This window comes from Platichthys flesus, chromosome 11, assembly GCF_949316205.1.
Source record: "Platichthys flesus chromosome 11, fPlaFle2.1, whole genome shotgun sequence".
In the NCBI taxonomy this organism is placed as follows: Eukaryota; Metazoa; Chordata; class Actinopteri; order Pleuronectiformes; family Pleuronectidae; genus Platichthys; species Platichthys flesus.
In genome coordinates, this window is record NC_084955.1 from 6,336,771 (window position 1) to 6,357,696 (window position 20,926).

The 20,926-nt window shown below is 40.5% G+C and overlaps 1 long non-coding RNA gene across 1 annotated transcript in view; it reads left to right on the forward strand.

The window, feature by feature from the left end:
* Window positions 1–2,468: 2,468 nt before the first annotated feature.
* Window positions 2,469–20,926, forward strand: part of LOC133964858 (uncharacterized) — a 29,134-nt gene continuing 10,676 nt past the window's right edge. Inside the window, exons 1-2 of the long non-coding RNA XR_009923828.1 lie at window positions 2,469–2,595; window positions 3,655–3,750. This is a non-coding gene — a long non-coding RNA (uncharacterized LOC133964858). The remainder of the gene's footprint in view (window positions 2,596–3,654; window positions 3,751–20,926) is intronic.

The following is a 20,926-nucleotide window of genomic DNA, read 5'->3' on the forward strand; positions in this document are numbered from 1 at the left end:
TTATACTTTATTATTTTCATATTAAATGCTTTTCTTTCTAGGAAAGCCGACGCAGTGTGGAGAGCACTGGGCCACGACGACGATGAAGACGCTCAACCCGAGCGTCCGGCCGCCCCTCTAGCCTTACAGCAACCTGTGTGTCCGGCCACCCCTCTATGAATTGTATGTATTTATATAGATATATTTGTCATCGATTTTATTTATCTCTCCCAAAATTTCCCAATGTACATATGTGCCTGCTGTTTCTCTCATAGATAACTATCATTTTCATGTAAGAATTGCAAATATTTTAGATACAAATGAAAACAATATTATAATTGGTTTCATTTACTTGCAATATATTGTCAACGTTCGTACTCTTGTGAGTCAAATTCTACCGAATACCTGCAAACTTGACAAGTAAAAAACAGCAAGCGAGACGTGAACTCTGGAAGAGTTTGTAGCATTTGGCATGTGTCAGGTAGAGGTAGAGAGTTCATAGCCAATGAAAAGTAGCTGTCAGTTTTCACCTGGACTTGTTTAACAGCTACAGCACAACTAGTGACATCTGATCTTGGATCCGTCAACTGTAGTTTTCAGCAATGTTCAAGGCTAAGGCTTTGACCAGTACATTTGCAACAGTTTTAAATAAATGCCGTGTTTCCTTTTGGAGATTTACTCTCATTAAGAAGGTCTTGCATTGATATGATGTTCTATCTTGTATTTACATGTGCTTCACTTTTTATGCATCTTTGTTTATATACATTCTATCACAAAGGCTTGAAACACTAACCAAAGTGACACTAACAGATATTTTGTTGGGATGTTTGTGTGACTTTTTAATCAGAATATCTATCATTGTCCTCAGTGTTGAAGACAGTGGCTTGACTCGTTGATCTTTGTGCAGCCCAGGAATTAGAAGGTTGTAGGCCATATTCAGTTATGTATGTATAAATGGACTAGAATAGGTCCATAGTTGGGTTCATTTGATATTTCTTGAAGGCAAAGATTTTATGACTTTGTCATCATATATTTCATAAACGTTGTTAGAAGTATTTTCACCTCTGATGGTCTCCAAACTGCAGTTTTTACTGTTGGCATCCTACAGTCTCTTTTAATATCATATTGCCTGTTAGTTAACAGAATTAAACAAAACTACAGGACAGATTACCGTAAAACTTAACGAAAGGACGGAATATCAGTCAAGGAAAAACCCATTGAACTTTGGTGCCGATTCTGATCAGTGGAGGCATTCAGGAATCTTTTTCATTGTCTTTAACATTGTGATATAGAACATTATTCAACATTTTTGTTCGATCTTGATAAAAACTCTGACATGTTTAGGGGATTGATATTGAGTGTGTGTAACTTGGTGCAGATCCAAATAAAGATTGTCTATCTAGTGAATTTAAATGTTGTTTCATGAGAGGGCTTTTACGCTTTAGCGAAGGTTTGCACTGAACTGAGTGCCCCTCTACTGTTATAGATGAAACTCATTCACAATACTAGCTTTCCATGACACCTTGGAGCTATGAATGATGGCACACCCAAGTTGATGGTGTTCCAGTTGCACAGGGACAATGTTTTATGTTTGCTGGCCATTCTTAATAATGCATTAAATGGCATTGCACACATACTATTACAGGAGTAAAAAATACACACACAGTTATGGACAGTACTATATCTATGGCACATTTAATGACAGAAGTTTTAGTAAACAGTACGGCTTTCACTACTGTTTATACTGTATCACGGAGAGGCCATCTTGAGTTCTGAAGTTGTGGGCGGTTAGGTTGCTTGACCTTCCGAGCTGAAATTCAGACTTGAGGGCTAATTCTGACTCAGGGGTTGGAAATTCTGAGCTTCTGAGGGTTAAGGGCATTATACAAGGGGGCCAGGTGAAGAAAGTCACACATACCTGAACACTTCCTTAGTAGAGACTCCAGAGGATCTCATGAGTTCATGCGATTCTGTAAAGCTGATAATACAGAAGTCAAACCCTAGTCCTGTGTTTCACCTGCCACACGCTGCTCCATGTAGCCTATGAACTTGTCTGCTTACTGTTTATACTCACCCTAACCTGATTTAATGACTGAGTACTTATTTTCCTGAAACATTACCGAATATTTTCGTTGCTGAACCCTGACCAAACAACGAGAGAAAACTGACAGTAATTATAAAGAGAAATGTGAAAAAAAGCTGTTTGTCTGTCTTAAAGTGTATTTTTCTGGAAAGAAGCTTCTGGAGAAGGCCACTGCCAGGAGAGTATGAAACAAATTGCTGAGCATGCATATTTCATATGTTTTTCAGGTCTGGTTTGGAGAGGGAGGAGTAGCACGAGTAGATTTGTCAGTTTCATTAACACACACGCACTCACACACACATACACACACATACACACACACACACGGTGCTGACAGCTCTGTTGTAAAGGGGGTGCAGTTGCATGCACAGGAGGGAGTGAGAGACAGAGGGAGTGAGCAGAGGGGAGAAGAGAGAACGTTGGATGGAGAGACAGAAAACCATAAGAGACAAAGACAGTGAGTGAGCCTTGACAGTGGGAGTTGACATTAATTCATGGTGTCATTGAAACCTCAATGAAAAGGGATCATTCAGGTGAGTTATGATGAGCAATAATGATAAATACACGAAGGAGCACAGTTCATTCATTCCCCAACATTTGCGGTAAGAATAGTTTAGTTAAGTTTAGCTTATTTAAGTCATGGCCACCTTTGTTTTCTTTTATTAATGTTTTTTGTTAAATTTTTAAGCCCCTTATCGGTAAATTGCAGATATTGAATCACAATGGCCTCTTTAAGTATCAAACTAAATGGTGAATCTAAATTGCCAAAATAACAAAGCCTACTTCTCCTAAAGCATGTTATTATTGACAGATTTTTTTGTCAGGTTGTAAATGTTGGTAATGGTGACAAATAGTAGTAATTTCTTTAAAGAGCTGGAAATACCTGGTCAGCCCTGCTGCCAATATTCCCCAGTGACTAACCGTATTAAAAATTCCAAAAATCGTGTTACCGAAGGACGAGACATCTGTTAACCTGTTCCACAATGTTTTTTTATGTATTATTTGTAAGAATTTCTTCAGGCATTTTATTTTGGATCGCACCACCACAACAACAACAACGTTTTTCAGTCAACCTCTAACCCCAGGATGGTTTAGGTTCATGTATGACGTTTTAACATCTGAGCAACGGGTGTTCCCTGAGAAAAAATATTTTCATGTTTGTGCTGTAATCTCAATGGAAAGTTTATGGGCTGAGCAGGTGTGCAAGAGGGATGTTTGTTATTTCTTTTCCCACTGGTTCGAATTGGGCAAACCAGAAAATGAGAACTGTTCAAGCATATTTAGCAATGTTTATATGAATGACTGGATGTGTTTGTGTTACATGGTGTCATGACTCTGAACTGGAGTTAACTTTTAAAAGAATGTTTGTGTTATGGACCTTTCTGAAAGATTTTAAGTTGTGTGGACTTTTACCTTGTTTCCTTTTGTTTGGATGTGTGGATTTATATTCTTTATTTGATTGTTATCCTTCCTCATGTGTCTCAGTTTAGTTAATGTCTTAATATCCTTGTGTGGTGTCATTTCCTGTTTTATTTTGAGCTTCTTTTCCTGTCTTTCTTGTGTCTGAATTTTGCTAACGTGTCTCTATTCAGGGGCTGCATCCTTTCGGAGACGCATTTGAAGAACAATTGCGTCACAACTGTGCGACTAGGATGTTCTTATCACAGCAATGGTAGCGAGACAGTGAGGTAAGTGTGGTTCTATTCACTTTTTTATTACTATAAAAATGGGATGAAACTATGATTGACTGCTGAGAGTCACTTGCGATTGGTTGAACGCCAGCGCTACCATGGACCACTGGCTCCAAATGACATTATCAATGCAATAAGGCAGCGTTTCTGTTCAGGATAGTTTGGCTTCATTTCTGGAGGAAGTTGAGACGCGTCATCCATCTTTATTTAAAGTCTAAGGCAGGGGTGTCTAAACCTTTTATCCCGAGGGCCACATATAGAGAAAATACGAAGGTCTTGGCCACTCACGTCGCCACGCCCCCCTGCCCTGGAGCGGACTATTGACAGTGGGGGGTTGTGGCGGCGTTCTGAGGGACAGCTGCAATACAGTGGGTCATAATCCATCACATTACATTTCATTTAGCTGACGCTTTCATCCAAAGCGACTTACAATAAGTGCATTCAAGAGTACAAACCCATAACAACAAGAATCAAGAAAGTACAATTTCTTCAAAAATAGAGCAAAACTACAATGTTTCTCTGGCCCATTGACTGTTTCTCTAGGTTCAGCATTTAATAAATAAGTAACAGAGTCGGAGCACTGGCATATTTTCCAGGCCTTTAGTTCAAGAGACCGTGCCCCACAAGGCTCAACACGATGTCCATCTACCTACTGAATTGAAGAGTTCAGTAAACCATGCCAACAAAATGAGTGGCTGGTTCAAGAACGCCAACTGAACAGTAACTATTTCCACAGGCCGCAAGTCAAGGCCGTGGCATCGGACATTCTGAGCCAAAGTAGACAAGCAATTTAGCCAACGATTATGACCATCAGTATTTTTCCATGATGCTTTGCTCCCTCACAGTGCACTGCGTTGAAGACATTGATTTATTTCTGAGATACATATCCCGTTCTTGCTGAGGGCAGTATTGTCTGGCTTTTATTCCCTTGAATAGCTGTGATGGCCTCAAAGCAAAAACAAAAACAAATAAATAAAAAAAATCACAGTAAAAAAGATCTTGATTTTCAGAACAGCATTGTAGAAAGGGAACACTGTTTCTTTTTCAGGTTGCAGTCTCATGTAACAATCATTATAGCTCTGGCGTTCAAAATCACTGAGGCACAAGGCTGTGGAAAACAAAACCAGAAAATGCAACAAGTGCACAGGCTGTCTGAAAAGTGACGGACCGATGAAGAGACAAAGAGCGTGGAGGGGTGTGTGAGCAGTAGCATGCAGGGGAACACAGCTTTCCCTGGCCTCTCCTGTTTGCTGACTAATGAGTGAATAATTGAGTGCGGTCGGCCCCACGTCTCCCTGATTAGAGCCAGACTGGGCCCCTGAAAAGACAGAAAGACAGGAGTCAGGCCTTTCTTTCTTTCTGTTTTATCTTTCAATTTATGCTGTCCTCTCCACCCTCCTCTGCAGAGATACTTATCACATCAGATAATAAATTAAGACACACTTAGCCAGATAGACACAATCCCTTTACACATACAGTCACACACAGTGGCGCTGATTGCTGAAACAATATGTCGTCCAATCAGACAATACACGCCGCATAATTGGCCCAGAGGACGGTCACAATGACATTAGCGCGGAGAGGAAGAACAGACCAGAAAAGCAGGACTCATGGTTTTTTGTTAAAGAAATTCGATTTGAGCAGCAAAGAAGCCATCCTGTTGGATCAGCAAACCATGTCCTCAGAGGTTGAAGTGTCCCTGAAGAAGAAAATGATGATGTTATTGAAAGTGTGGAGCTGAACCAGTTGTTGGAACACGGAGAATTTATCTTCCTGCTGTGCTAATCCACCGAAGCTCTGTCAAGTGCTGCAGTGTAGTAAACACACATACACAATGCAATGTGAATACCATCAATTTCACCTTTTAGTCGATGATTATCATGACAGTATAATGGGTGTTAAATCCTAACTACCGTGTAGTGATTTGTGGGCTCATAAGCTCTGACTCAAACTTGACTTCTGGGATCATATCTGCCTCAATGACACCAACACAGCCACTTGCATTTCTCTGCCCATTTACTGAAAAGAGGATGAGCTCCCTCAAAGCTGACGAAGGCGGGGAGATAAACAGTCATTCAGATGCTAAATGATTTCTGAAATTTATCCCTGAGGCAACATGTGACAGAACTGAGACAGTCTTCTCCCTCAATGTGTGTCCTTATCCAGCTGCTGTTCTCCGACAGTCCTGCCACCGCGGTCGGGAGGAGAGAACCCTGCTGTATCCACAACATTTAGGTGTGAAAGAGCCCAAATGGATGGGATGGGAACCTTAAGCGTGAACCACAACCTTACACAGATATTTCAAGTGAGAAATGTTCCATCTTCCATGTGTGAAAATGGCTGCAGTGTCTTTGACATGCTCCCAATTCGTCAGCGTTTGTCTCTTGTGGTCTGTGAAAATGGAGAAAAGCGGAGGCAAACACACTCACTCACACACCTCCCTACCACACTGTGGCTGCAGGCAATGCAGTATCAGGGTTTTTGTGTGCGTGCAGGTTTGTGCATGTGTGTGTGTGCGTGTGTTAGTGGGACCAGTGCCAGTGTTGGCATGGCTGTATGCCTGTCTGTGGGTCTCCTGAGAAGGGATCAGGGGTACAACAAATTGGCACACTACACTCCTTAGTCCCACCTGCGTGTATTTGTGTGGAAAGCAGGGTAGTGAGTTTGTGTGTGTGTGTGTGCGTGCATGTGTGCGTGTGTGTGCACATGTGCATAGCTAAGGCTACTGTGTTTGTTTTTCTGGAACCCTCTGGCTGAGCGTAGCATCAGCTGTGGAGATGCCCTCTCTCCTTCCTACTTTTCCTCCATCTTGACTCCTCCTGAATTTCCCTCTCCGTGTTTTTCTCTTCGGCTCACCTCTCTATCTCAGCCCACATCCCGACATCATTCATTTTTGACTCATTTTAGGCCCTTCCACACACACACACACACACACACACACACACACACACATATATTCCATAACACTTACAGAACAAATTGTCTGTTTCAGCCAAGCAAGCAACTAGATCTATTGCTGCTTCTCTTGAGGTTAGATAATAGTGAAGATTTTCTATATTTACATTTCTGCCAAAAACTCCACAAAGAAACTAAACCTACAGTCCACTTTCCCCACTGGGGATGTAAATACACTTCACAAATATATAATGAACATTTCCGAAAAGGGTCTGACTTGTATATGACGGAGAAATGTCAACCAGCGCAACAGTGAGACTTAATGTGGTTTGTGGAGCTCTTCGCCGCAGAGGAATGAATCAGACTTTAGATACTTAGGCTCCGCTTATTTGTCAATTTGCTCAATTCCATGGTGGTTGGTCTATTTCCATGGGATTCAGTGCCAATAACACTATATTAAACTAGGCACTGCTCTCTGTTCTCAAAAGTCACCACTAAGAATTTTTTTCATTAAATTATTTTTCGGTTTATTGATTACATTTTGCATTGTTGGATAAAGGCAAATAATTTGCTTTAAGCCTTCAAGGTTCGGGGAGAGAGGCCAATTTGCACATTGATTTTTCGCAAATATGAACAACCTTACTTTGAAAACAGAATCTATAATGAGCCATCTTGACATTGGTAGATTGATTTTGATTTGTAGAAAAACTGTTAAATTTGTTAGACGAGGTTGCTTAACTAACAGTACAGCAACCACCTCTTTTAATCTCAATGACACTTGTGTTTGGTTGATTAGTAATCCAAGGTCCAAAACAACCCTGTGTTACAGTTACACCGGTGCAGATGCTGTTCATAATACCATGACTTATTTAGCCACTTGTAATTTTCTTATAAACCAAGAATCTAAACTATATAATTTGCCTCAAAGATAAGATAAGATAAATTTGTATTGATCCATGCACTGGGGGAAATGCACTTGTTACAGCTCCAGACAAGTCAGAATAATTTTTCTAAATAAAAAGAGAAATGCAGAATATTTACATAATATACACCTTTCACTAAACATATGTAACTTTTGCCTCTCGGGTTCTCTTGATCAAAGCAATTTCAAAAGACTTCTTTAGTCCTGTGATTTTCCTTCATCATAGCATAGCATAGCATAGCATAGCATAGCATAGCATAGCATAGCATAGCATAGCATAGCATCATTTAAGAAGTTAAAGCAGAGATGGGAAAAGCAAACATGAAACATGACATTACCTTGATTGGGAATTTCTCTGGGTTTAACCATGGTTGGAAACATATTGGATAATGTAACACGGGTCTAGTTATTTTAATGTAGAATTGTCACATAACACATATTTAAACATATATCACTGCCACCGATTTTGAGAAATCTTTGTTGCCCAGAATTACAATCATAACGGAGTCATTCATCATTACCAAAAGGTAAAAGGTGGGGATGCCTTTTTTGTATCAAAGAAACACTGTATGAAAAAACACTTGTGATTTAATACCTCAGTCAAGTAAAATAAATCATTGTGCAATATACTGTATATTATAAAATGAACGGGTATGTTTTTATTTTCTAAAGACTGGGATATCTTGCCACTATTAGTCTTTTTTTTCTTTACTTAGAAAGAGAGAAGAGAGGGTGGGAAAGGGGGATTTGATCCTCGGGGTAAAAATAGAACACATGCGGGTGCAGCAGTGGGGGTCATGACCCCTCCTCTATCTTTAAGCACCCATGTCAGTTACTTTTACAATCACTTACTGAACCTGTTCCAGCAAAAGAGTTTCACCTCTGAAGAAAATAAACCAAAAATCATGTTTTCAGACCTCTTCCCCCCGTGATTCTTTACCTTATGAAATGGATTGATGGATCTTTGATTCTGTTTGACTTGTGTACTTTAAGGTTTTGGATCCTATTTACCTCATAGTTGTATATAATCCATGGAAGTAAAGCCAGCTTTGTCTGTTTGTGTCATTATCTAAAGCAGTTTACAGGCATGAACTCTGGAAAATGTCCGCACAATGGGGTCCAGACTTTCTGATCAGTTTGCTGCTCGAACAATGCAGCGGGAAATTCTCCATTTAGACACGTTCACAACAACAGGAAAATCTGCTGAACATTCAAGCGAGTGGGTGTTGCTGCAGTAGTGAGATGTAACGTATACATTTTATCTACAGCAAATCAACACCGGCATTTGCTCTTATCACCAAAAGCTCTCGAATCTTGTTGTCTCTCCAGGTTAACATCTTCATCTGTGTCCTCTACATATATGAAACCTACTTTTCAGACTGACATATTTGTAGTCTTTTTTTTTTTTCCTGTCTTGCAAAGGCCACACGTCATCAACAGGCCCACTCGCTTGCAGTAAATCTTCAGACAAATTTTCTGCTATGTTCTCACTTGGGCTCATTAGGACATTCTCCAGAGTTTTAACCTGGCGGCTGGCAGGAGAAACTCCGGAGAACGTCTGCAGCTACTGACTCGGACATTTGCGTTCTCACGTAGGCCTCTCCGGATAATTTCAGAAGATTTGACAGAGTTTAGTGCATGTCTGGAAGCAACTATAGAGTCACACAGGGAAGCCTCTGCCATAGTGATCCTTGGACAAAGTCATATGGTGCATCTTTTAATTCAGAGACAAGAATACTTGAACAGAAGTGCTTGTCAGGAGAGCAGCATTTGCACATTCATATGAAATCATGCCTACAGCTTCCGAACATATTACTTTATGTGTTTAGATGCACAGAACCTTTACCTCAACATCACAGGTAAAAGTCTAATTTTTTAAAGATTATCTTGGCACACAGGACGACCAACACTGCAACTGGAAAAGCAGCAAAACAGAATGAAGGACAGAGTGGTGTGTAGAAGAGAGAAAGCTCAGCTGGCAGAGACTTTCAGACAGACACACACATACACACACACACACACACACACACAGACAGACAGATTATCTGTGGACTCAAAGCAGGGGAATGTCATTGATCTCCCAGAGGACAATACAATACTGCGCCCTCTGTGCAGTGTTACCACCAGCCTATCAGAGAAACACACACACACACACACACACACACACACACACACACACACACACACACACACACACACACACAGACACAGGGGTCAGACCTTTCGGGTGTGGTGGTGAATAGAGACTAATTCCTATTCAGTCTGTTGGAAGCTCTCTAAGTCTATAGAGTCATTGTCAGGAAACATTACCCAGCATGCCACACAACACATCAGGCTACATTACCTCAGTGAATTCCTTCAGCTTTAAAAAAAACATCGCTTTAATGACATTACTTTAATAGTATAGACTACAAATTATGTCAGTATTTACTATTTACCATGACTGGATCATTCTTTATGACTGTTCCAATGTTATTCAGTGACCTACCTTAATGAAACACATAAGCTGCTTTCAGACATGCGCTAAACTCCGGATAATGTGCTGAAATTCTCCAGAGAGGAGTTTGAAGTTTCTCCTGTCAGCCCCCAGACTAAACTTGGATAATTTCCAAGAGAGCCCATTTGAAACAAAACAGCAGGAGAACCTCCACAGGATTCATTGTGAGTGAACGAAGATGTCAAGAGAGCTTTTGGTGATAAGGGCTGACCCTAATGTCATTAAGAACATTACGTCCTACATGTTGCACCGTGAACTCTGAGTGGAGAAACTCTTGCTGCATGGTTCCTGTCTGACAAAGGCTAAATAGGTATCATACTTACCACAACTTTTCAGGATTGGATGTTTTCATTTTCTTTTTACAAGAAGAAAGATGTAATATCCTAACCTTATTTTATTTCATTGATGCAAAATCGTTCTCCTGTAGTGTTAAGTTTAAATCAGAACCATTGCATATTAGCAGATTCATCATGTGTCATGACTGTTTGTTTGACATGTAATTATAACCCCAATGTCGGCCTTACATGCACAAATATAAAGACGTTTATGTGTGCGATACACAGCTAAAACCATTGGAAATTATGTGACAAGGAAGGTCAGTTTCCATATGACACATTTTCATCAAAATTAATATTGTATAAAAAGTTTACTGTCACCAACTAACTGACACATTTTAATGCACCAATATAACTAATTGGGTCTGAGCTTCAGTATATTCACTTTTGGCTATTAAATACAATTTTAATCATCATCAAATTCGATTCTAAACTGTCTGTGAAAGCAGAGAATCTTTTACAGACACATAAGACACTTGTTGCTGATCTGGACAAGCTTGTTGCTTGTTTTATTAAAAGCTTTGAGTGTGTGGTTCAATGATGCTTGATGTGGTAACTTCTGCTGGAGCGTGTTCTTGAGCTGAAATAAAATAAATGTTAAGGCTGAATCGAGTGAAAAAGCATCAAAAAGTACTCATTAAGGACGACCCGGAGACCTTGTAATACACAATCAAAGTAATATTAACCCATACTCAATTTTTTAAAAAATAAAAATTTTGTTTGCTAAGTCTGTATGATAGATGAGAAACAAAATCAAGGAAGTAAAACCTCGAGACTGAAGAAGGCCACATTAATATTTTCATTATCTGGTAGCGACCTCCTAAAATAAAAATGTGCAGTTGGTCAAAAGACAACAGCTCGACTCGAAAACTGCTCTTTAACATAAACTTTCTGCAGAAACCATGGCATCCAAAAAAAAAGCCTAAAACAATGTTTTTTCCAGAGAGGAAAACTGAATTCTCCCTTGACAAGCATGTTCCCATGCATTATCAATGGTTTCACTCGGCCTCATGGTGACAAAACATTTTTAACACTTGGGAGACAATGTTGGCTGTCAGCCGCTCAAAAGAAATGTTAAAGTGTAGCTACGGTTCTTGCAGACACAGAAAACATAAATAATGAACAATGGCTGGGGGAAAAAAAAGCCAATTAAATAGATTGCATAGCTGATCTCTTTTAGTTTTGAGAAAGAAATGGACAAAGATCGATCAGTTGGGTTCCAGGACATGTAAATATTTACAGTCTGCCTCGTCGATACAGAGACACGAGGATGGTCAGGATGAAGATAAAGACATGTCCCTCTGAGGATCAGATGATCTCAGATCAGAGGATCTCAGAGGGAAAAGAAAGCAAGAAAATCAGAGTGATTTAGTAGAATACAGAAGAGTAATTTATCATGCACACACACACACACACACACTCAGGCATGGCCCGTTGTGATAATGTTGACATTTGCAGTGTGCTGGTGGTTGTGTGTGGCTGGCCGATGGCCCACAGCGATGGCCTTTAGAAGAGTGACAAGCCAAAATTACCTTTAAGAGCCAATAGTATTAACGCTCCATTAAACATACACTTTCTCTCTGTTTCCGCGCGCAAACACACACACAGCATACTGCTATTTATTACTACTCTTTGTGAGTTCAATAGCTTAATAACCCCTGTGTGCTAGTAGATTTTCCTGCTCTCCTTTTCTCCTCTACTCACCTATCTGTCCCTCTCTCATCTGCTCCTGCCTCCATTTTTGCCATCTCACAGCCGCCATCTCCACCTCCAACTCCTCCTCTCTGTTATCATTACTCCCAACCTCTTCCTTCATCTACCCCTCTCCTCCATCTCCGGAATTTTTGTGTTTTCTATATTTCATATCACTTTATCAATCGTTCTTTCCATTTGCAGCTCTCGCTCTGTTGTCCACTTAGATGGACCTTGTATTTCAGTAAAGATGTCATTGATCATCATCAAACTTTTTTTCGAAAGGAAAAATAAAGTAACACAGAAAACTACTAAGCTCTAACAGACAGCCCTGTTGTATCTGCGTGTACACCAGGATAGTTTGTGTAAATGCCATTTCAAGTCATGCATCGCTCTCATTTCAAACATCAATATTTTTGAATTTCTGCAAATATATCAATACACTTCTAAATGTGAAAGCCAGTTTAGCCACTTTCAAAGAAACAGAAGTTACAATATTTGACCTCTCATTTTGGTTCAGTGCTAATCTTGTTTTCAAGCACAGGCATCTGCTTTCCCAGACTTGATCAGTTTTTATTATCTAACATCCTTTGTGTGTGACAGAATTATTAAACATGCATTGTGTTAAGTTCTGACTTCATTTCGTGCTTCACTTGTTTGTTGTCGTTAATGTAAATCACTTTGTGATTCTGCGTCTGTGAAAGTTGTTGTTTTCTTCATTTAGTTCTAACTACATCACATTAACCTCTCTAATATGATGCTGGAAATACTGCACTTTGACAAGGCTTCTGATGTCAGATGATAGTGATGATGATATTTCTTGTTGTGTCCTTCCTTGTTTTTCATTTCATCCCGTATCACATCTGTAATTTACTTTATGACAGTTCTTTGAGACAAACTGACACTATATTAACAATTTGACTTTGTCTGGTTCAAGCAGCTTCAATTCAGCAACAAAGGCTCCTTCACAAATTCTCCTCCTGATTGAGGTTTCAGTTTCTTAGCCCTTTGGTATCAATGTCAAAGAAAAAGTGACTACAGATAAAATGGGTAAAGTCTTTGTAAAGCAGGTTAGGAAGGTTTTAGCCTTTACGTCAAATTTGTATGGCTCCAGCTCCACTGTAACACAGTGCTTCACTGACTCCTAGATTTATCGATACTGACCGTGGCAGCAGGGGCGAGACAAGCAGGGCAGTAACAGACACAGACATACATACAAATAGACTGGATGTTACTCTACAGGCTGCAGTATTTACTGAACTGTCAAGTTAAGGATGGAGAGAGGTGCTGTGTGTAGCCTTAGTGAGTGTATTTTGTGTGTGTGTGTGTGTGTATGTGTGTGTGTGTGTGTTTGTGTTTGTGTGTGTGTGCGTGTGTGCGTTCCTGTGCCTAAAAGAGTGTGAGAGAAATCTTGTGCCTCTGTGTGATGCGGCGGTGTGTGCGTGCATGTGTGTGTTATCTGGGTAGTGCAGACTCTGCTGTCCAGCGGTGTGTGAGATGAGACAGAACGAACGATTTACCACCATGAAACACTAAGCACACTATTAAACACACACACACACACACACACACACACACACACACACACACACACACACACACACACACACACACACACACACACACACACACACACACACACACACACACACACACACACACACACACACACACACACACACACACACACAAACTGACTCATATTTAGCAGAAGTGCTATCAGAGCTCTTTATTGGTCCATATCTTGGCCAGGGGCAACCACTTGGGCCTGTATGATGACAAGCGTATCTGCAGATAGAAAAATAACCAGCCAATGGCACAACACTCAACCCCCCCCCCAACACACACACACGTACTCTTACATATATAGCATTACGCTAATACTTGGTTATACTGTAAAACAAAGAACTGATTTTAAACTACTTATCATTTTTAAATCTATGAATGGTTTAGCTCCTCCATTCGTTGTTGAGTACCACAGAGAAACATCAGATCAGTGGTTCCCAGTGGTTCCCAAAATATCCGTGCCAGAGACATGCAACCCCCATGATCCTGATATTTATTCAAGGTAGTTCACAATTCATCTCCTGTTGTGCTGGAAACGGACCTTAAATTAAATTGATGTGTTGACAAATATATCTTGTATTTCTATTCTTATTAGGCCCTTTTAATAATCACTATACCTGCCTATCCAGTGGCATTTTCTACTGTAATACCTTCTGACAGTGGATGTTTTTGGCAATACAGTGGCACAGTGTTTAGCACTCAGGTCGCCTCTCAGGTCAGGTTTCTGATTCAAATCCACTTACTTTTCGTGTTGTACCTATGTCTGTGTGGGTTTTCTTTGGGTATACTCTGGCTTCCTCCCACTGTTACGTTAATTGAAGTCTTTAAATTGGCCATGGGTGTGAATGTTTATTAGTCCTGTAAAGGCCGAGCCAAGCATCTTGCCCTATGTCAGCTTTGATTGGGTCCAGCTGGCCCCTGCAACCCTCCCAGATAATCCCTACTGCTAATGGATGGATGGATGGATATTTTTGTCATTTATGATTTTTACCTTTCTGTGCTTTTTGTCTTGAGGAACCTTGACTAAATTAGACCTGGACTCAGCGATGGATCCCTGTGAAGAAACTCCCTTTAAGCTCACACTTTCAACTGGCAGGTCAGCAGCAGGGAGTCATTGTCCATGAAATAAAAAATGTGACCAAAGATTTGATACTTAGAGAGCTATACAAGTATTGGTTTATAAATATTTGTCATTCTTTAACTTTATTTCTATTAAAACGGAATTAGTCCCTTTGCACTTCTACCACACATCTGCAGATTCCTCTGAGTGTTTTTGTTCAGCAATAATGTAAGCAGCTATGTGGGCCTCTTCATTTTGCATGATGCAAGCTCAATGTGTTATTAACTATGAATCAGGGCGTCGCGCTGGGAGCACAAGCAAGAACCTTCTGAAGGATATTCACTAAAACTGGCACATGATTCAAACAAAAACAAGGTCTGCTCGGCCACTCACTCCGCCCACTCATGTCCTACCTCAGAGTGGCACATGAGTGCAGGGCTTTTGTGAAGTTTTCCCATAATCACCTTTTGCAAGAAGTTCTACTGTGCAGATTGATGACATCATCATGTTGTTGCACCAACTCATGCACTGAAAATATATTTGTTTTAATCCTAAAACAATGCTATTCATATTGCTAGCCCAATAAGAGTCAGCCAGTTGCAGAGGTCGAACACAGATGGAGAGAAACAAACAAATAGAAATAATGAGGCAGTATCTGTACAGTAGGTTGGAGGCTATTTGGCTGGCTGCTTATATTGGCAGTACCAGCAACGGCTCAGTTATATTCCCAAAAGAAACAGGCTGAATTAGCCCGTCCATTAGGCTGATACAACAAAACAAGCTGAGCAGGGCAATAGATCCAACATTTATCAAAAGCCAATATGTTGTAAAGTGTCATTCCACTTTCCATAGGTTCCTATGGCTTTGTAGGTGTCACAATATGAAATGGAAAATGGAGATTTCAAACAATCATTTTCGGAACCATCTTTAGGAAACAATTTACTAATCTCTGTTTTCGGGGGGAGGTTTAACTCATAGAACTGAATTAATCAATGGCAGCAGCATTTTCAAACAGGATGCATGCGACATGCTGAAGTCCCTGCTCTCTGAATGTTTCAGATGACAAACTCCTGGCAACCCAAGGGTTTTGTTTATTTTCGGTGCAACGCAAAAAAAATACAAAGGACCGTGAATGTCACGCAGATACATTATCCAATCTCAAGTGACTTTTTTTGTTAAAGCTCAAAATGTACACTTTCTAGACAAATTTACAACGGTGCTTTTTTTCATTTTTTGTTTAGTAAAAAAACAAATAAACCACGATTTCAGATCACAGGCTGCTCCTCCAGGCAGCAGGTCACCTGTGTTGTGTGTCCTGCATTCTAATGTTGTACATTTGCCATATGTTATTATCAGAAAATGTCATTATTACTGATTAGGGGATTTCCATTGATCAATCAGTGGTCTTTATCATCACACCCCCAACAGACAACAGTCCCACATATACATACACACACTCTCTACACAGAAAAGATAACAAGATTGCTATGAATAAACATCAAATGAAGAAAAGAGTTGTTCAAATTTTGGGGGGGAAAAAACCTAATGGTAAACTGTTAAAAATCCATGTCTCCAGAGAAACTTCCCGCCTGCTGATATTTGTTTTGTTCCATGCCTTCTGTTTTCATTGTCAAACTACCCCGGGCCAAACCATTACAAGTATCTAGCAGGGGGGGTTGGGGAAGCAGCCAAGTTGAGGCAACACTGCTGCGGCTGCTTCCTTCCCAGATTTACATTCAGGAGCCATTTTCTGATTCGGCTGACCAGAATTCAGTCTGAGCCCGTCTCCCTCTTTTTAGCGTCTCTCTGTCTCGCTCTCTCCATCTCCATCACCCTTCATTATAACTGGCCACTCCAAAGTAGAGTAAAGGGACAGAGGGGAGGCAGTAGGTGAGGGGGCGGTGGTGGAGGGTTGAGAGGGAGAGAAGGGTAGAGGGAAGGAAAAGGTGAGAGACACAGAAAGAGAGAGGGAGAGAGAGAGAGGGGTACAGAGAGCTGTAGCTTTCTGCTGAAATATTCATGTTGGTGCCAGCAGCTTTTCCATTCCCCGCTCAGCAGGAGGCTGCTGTTTGATACATCCATGCTCTCTCCCTCTCTCTCGCTCCCTCTCTTTTGCTCTCTCTCTCTCCCTTTTTTCTCCCTGTCTCCCCTCCCCTAACTCTCTCCGTCTCTCTTAACTAGTGAGGATAGTCGAGAGTAAATGCTCGTCGAGAAACGAAGCAGCTCTGCCTTGTCTAAAAGAACAAAACAACTTCTACCATTAAAAAACACGATTTTTTTCACATTTCATAATGTTACCAAGACCATGAGAAACAATGAAAACTGAATTAATCAGTGAGATCCAAGCGTCTGCACACTTATCTCTACTGCATACTAATTAGTGGTCTCAGTAGAACGTATTGGCCACCATTGAGACTGCGGAGGATTTACAGACTCTTGTGTAGAAAATACGACGGTATAATAAAAGATGATGAATCTTTGTCCCGCAGCAGTTGTTTTTCTATACTTTCACAATGTTGTGGCTATCACTTATATATTTCTGGCGGTTTGCAGGACATGAGCAGAAGGTCATAATGGATTTCTGTGTGATTTCTGAGTGATGACATTTTTATTTAGCAGATCCGTAAACCACTGGATTAGATAGAAACAGACATTCATATATGGTTCTTCATCCACAATATCATTTGAATTTCCCAGATAATGTACCATAAAATTATATAGGCTATGTCAATTGTTTTTCAAAACAATACAATATAAAGGTGTACAGTTTAAAATATATCCCAAGGACAGAGGTGGCCCACTTGTACCAGCTGTCAGTTCATATTATCAGATTTCAATATCACCTTGATCAGAAATGAACATTTCATTTATTTCAAATAATATAATCACTTCACCTTATGACTCTCTCTGTTGTAATTAACTCAAAGCCGACGAGGTGAGCAGCTCCCCTCAATGAGTTCCTAGTTAGGGACCTGCAATACCTGCTTTTAACTAACAGTTAAAGCACTTACATGTTGAAGTATTACCATCAAAATGTGTCTTTCTTTAGCCAACCACAAAAGAGCAACAACAACCATAGTAAAGTGAAAATTATAAGAGCGCAAATGAAATTTAATAGACTCTTCTTTCCTATAGTGTCCTATTAGTTGAGGACATAGGGAAATAAGTAGACAAGTTAGAAAGCAGCAAATAGAGAAACTGAACACTGTAGTTGTCTCTGACTGATGGTGCTGTCACATGAAAAACACCCTTTAGAATAACTCTGATTTACTCTCATTGAAAGTTCCAGGAGCAATGTTTAGCATCACATGATGCTTATAGGCCTTTCCACACAGCCAGGAAAGCAGTGCAGGGGAAACTCTGCTGCTGAAGAGCAAACTGCAGATTTAGCCTCGGAGGGCGAGGCTGTGCCTTTCTGTGAACTGCATCATTTTATTTAGAACTGACGTCAGGGCTAGTGGTTAACAGGGAGGGGCAGCCAGTGTGGTTACAATGGGAGCATGCACAATACGTGTGTGTGTGTACATGCATGTGTGGTTGTGTTTAACCAGCACATGTGCTGCGGGATCTGGCAGATGTTGCAGAGGCAAGGATTAGTGTGTGCATTAAAAATATCTTTGCCACAGCGGGAAGCCACAGTGGCCAATTACAGTGCAGCATCTGGGCTAGCACACATTTATTAGTGTGTGTGTGTGTGTGTGTGTGTGTGTGTGTGTGTGTGTGTTTGGAGGGGATGGGGAGGTTCAGGCGGAGTTCAGGTTATTTACATCTTAGGCATGTAGAGTTTCAGTAAACAGTGCGTGTGTGTGTGTGTGTGTGTGTGTGTGTGTGTGTGTGTGTGTGTGCGTGTGTGTGTGTGTGTGTGACTGTGAGGTTTTGTGTCACTGCAGCCGAGTGGAAACACACACCATGAAGACAGGGACAGAACAGGGGGGGAAAGAATTAGAGGGATCAAAAAGTAAATACAGTGAAGTGATGAAGACGATGAAGAGGCGAGAGGAGGAAAACGTAATAAAAGCCCTGTCATTTCCAGGAGATACGTGACACCCAGACGTCTGTCTCTCCACACTCACAGAATACAAGGTACAGAGTGAACCTCAGCTACAAAGGGTACAACTCTGCACATTTAGGTTGGTTGCATAATTCCCTCTGGAGTCTGTAGAAAACTAATCTCATTTGTTTTATATCCTTTCTTTCAATCAAATCAACCTGAGGTGAAGATAACTTTACTGTGTGGCTAACTTGGGTCTTATGAAGGATTACATTCAATTTAATATCCTTTTTATAAATGGAATCAGAAGCAGAAGTAGAGTACTGACAGGGAACCTTATGCTTCCAAGCCTTTGTGGTATTTTTGAGAATTTAAAGTAATATGCAGTACATATGAGCTTCTAAACCAATACAGCAAAAGTGCTCTATTCCTATCAAGGACTATGCACTATCATGCTTGTATACTAATTGATATGATACTTCTATACTTATATGTGTTGAAGGTATGTTCTGACATTAAATGATTTTAGTAAATGGTGTTTTTCCTAATCTTCTGCACATGTTCCTTCAACATCCGATGAATTCCTCAATGATTTCACAAAACTCAGTCCAAAATGATTAATGCAAAACTAAACTCTCACCTTGTTTTTATGAAAACTGCTGTGTGGACAAATAATGGTACCATCATTCGAGCTAAAGAAAGACGAGTCGAGAGGAGATGAGTAACAGTGGACAGAGACATATCGGATGGGGGGGAAGCTTTGGAATAACTCCAGGTGATCATGTCATCAATCAGGGTTATTCCCTGTGTGTGGCTGAGGAGAGACTGGGCTCTAATGCGAGCACATCAACAGTGGCGTCCATTATTAATACGCTCCATACTCTGCTGGACTGCACAATCTGCAACGTACACCTCAGCTAGCAAGCCTCCTTAATGTTGGACTTTATAGGACACTCTTAACTAATGTACTAATGTCGCCCCTCTGAGCATAAACACATACAGTTTCAGTTGTTCGGGTGGACAAGCAATAGCATTTTAATCCAAACTAAAATTTACGAGGGCAGGAAACACATCAGTCATCTACACAGCAATGTTCCACACAACAATACACAACAAAGGAGCATGTTCTGTAGAAGCTCAAACTTCTAGAAGCTCTTCGTGTTCATTCTTTCAAAAAATAATTAAGAATCTGCCCGGACATTACTCAATGACATTGAAATCTTTTTTCCATCTTCAATTAATTAGTGCAAAAGTGACATCAGTCCTGCTGTGATAATTAGTTGTTAGACAGCACTTATAGAAAATCTATTTGTCTCAGGCTGCCAGTCCCGTGAAACACAGAGGCTGACATTTGTTTTTATGGTATTGGCTCGATTTAACCACTCACCGGCTTAAGGAAGAAAAGCATGCCTATTGGTCCAGTAAATGGAGGGAGAGTGATGCAGAGTATAGATTGATGCGGGGGATATATTGCTGTACGGAGCAGAATCTGCTCAGCTGGGAAAGATCGGGCCATCAAGTACCACACAATAACCCATGTAAAATATCCAGTCAGATAATGCCTGGTCCAGGATATCGACTGCAGCACAACAACACAAAGAATCTCAATGTGAAGGTTATTGCTCTGTTTATTTGCAATTTGTCAAAGTGGAGTGAGAATTCAGGGTGCGACCTAAAGAATTCTGGATTGGTCTGCAAATTAATTTGAGTAATTCACAGGCCTGAGACTGAAGTCACCAGCTTATTTCAATTAATCCCATCCAATCAGAAAGAACCTCCCGGGGAAACTGCTGCCAGAGTCGAGAAACACATAATCCCACTGATTACATGCAAACACTAATTGAATAGGAATCAGATTTGATCATCTCTAAAATGAGGGTTTTTGTTAACGAGTATATAAGGCATGTACAGATATAGATGCCTTTGCAACAGTAACAGCAGCAGGTAACATTCAGTTGTTGAAGTTTCTGCCTGAGTGGAGTGGGGCCTAATTCACACCTGCTTCTGCAGGGCCTAAACATTCAGGAAATGAATACGTACACCTTTCACTCTTTGAAAATAACAACGTACATAAATAAATTAATGAAAACAAATATTTGTGTTAATCAGCCCTGTTAGTTTGTAAGTCTCCCTCAACCTTTTGTCCTTGTACTCTGCATTTTCCCCTAGTCTCTGTAGTTTTTTTTCATCCATGTGTAACTTCTGCCACCCAGTG